The sequence below is a fragment of the Brassica oleracea genome, chromosome C3 (genome assembly GCF_000695525.1).
Source record: "Brassica oleracea var. oleracea cultivar TO1000 chromosome C3, BOL, whole genome shotgun sequence".
Taxonomy (NCBI): domain Eukaryota; kingdom Viridiplantae; phylum Streptophyta; class Magnoliopsida; order Brassicales; family Brassicaceae; genus Brassica; species Brassica oleracea.
The window spans coordinates 39,888,612-39,889,878 of record NC_027750.1 but is presented as its reverse complement, the minus strand read 5'-3'; positions in this window follow the sequence as shown (position 1 = coordinate 39,889,878).

The window sequence follows — 1,267 nt, the reverse complement described above, 5'->3', positions numbered from 1 at the left end:
GAGCGCATCGATGGCCACCTTGTCGCTTATCCCGCTGACCCTGGACATTACCAACTTGAACCGGCTGATGAACTCGCGGAGGGGTTCCTCTTCCCTCTGGTATAGACCCTAGAGATCGACATCGAAAGTTTCTCTATCTATGAACATAGAGTATTGCTTGAGAAATTCCGATGCGAGCTGTCAGAAACTCCCGATAGAGTTTCGCTTAAGGCGCGCAAACCATTCGAGGGCTGCTCCTTCTAGATTCTCGACGAACAGACGGCAGTAGCTGGCGTCTCTCTCGCCGTCCTTCAGCCTTGCTCTTCCCATCGTGATGTGGAAAGCCTGAAGGTGCGCTCTCGGATCGGTCGTACCATCATACTTCGGTACTTTGATTTTTCCTGGATCGGATACCCTCGTATCTGAGATGCGAGCGGTGAAAGGGGTCTTCCAAGCCCCTTCCAGCAGTCTGTCGATCTCGGGGGCCACGCTCGTGGCGTGATTGATTTGAGATTTTACGGCTCTTACTTCTGCCGCAGATTTTACGGCTCTTACTTCTGACTCGCTCAGCAGATTTCCGTGCTTGTTGGCGTTTACTGCGATTGAGATCGGTTTGTTTTTCATCCAGCTCTTCCTGTTCGTTCCAATAGAGGATTTCCTCCTCTTCTGTCATTGGTTTGTCGAACAGAGAGCTTTCCCGAGTGAATCAGCTTCTGGTCCTTCTTGGATGTCTGTCAGCGTCTTCATCAGTATTGTTGGAGACATCGCTAGGATCAAGGTCGACTTGCTCGACTCCGTTGTCCTCCGAAGCCTTCGCGGGAGACTTCTCGCTAGGGTTTTGACCCGAAGGTCGTTCCCTGGCGGCTCCAGGCCTTGTTGAGTGTGGTCGCAAAGTCGAGTCTTTTCCCGCAGACTTTAGTGGTTCCACGGGACAAGGTCGAGTCTTTTTCCGCCGACTTTAGTGGTGCCACGGGGGCAGATTGCTTGAGTCCTTGCCGTTAAAGTTTCAACTTGTTTGGTCAAGGTGCTCACGAGCTTATCCTATTCTTCCGACCTTTTTTCGTAGGTGGCGAACATATTTTTAAACTCCTCGAGTGCCGCGGCGTTGGCTGGTCCGTTGGCCGCGGATACGTCTGCTGCGGGAGTATGGAGATCAGTGCCGCTGCCTCCGTTGAGAGGAGTCTGCACGTTATCCGTGTCGTCAGTTGACATGTCTGGTTGAGCGTGATGTGGTCGAGAGTTAGATTGATCCATACCCCCCTCCTTCTAGCGCCAAACTGTGGGAACC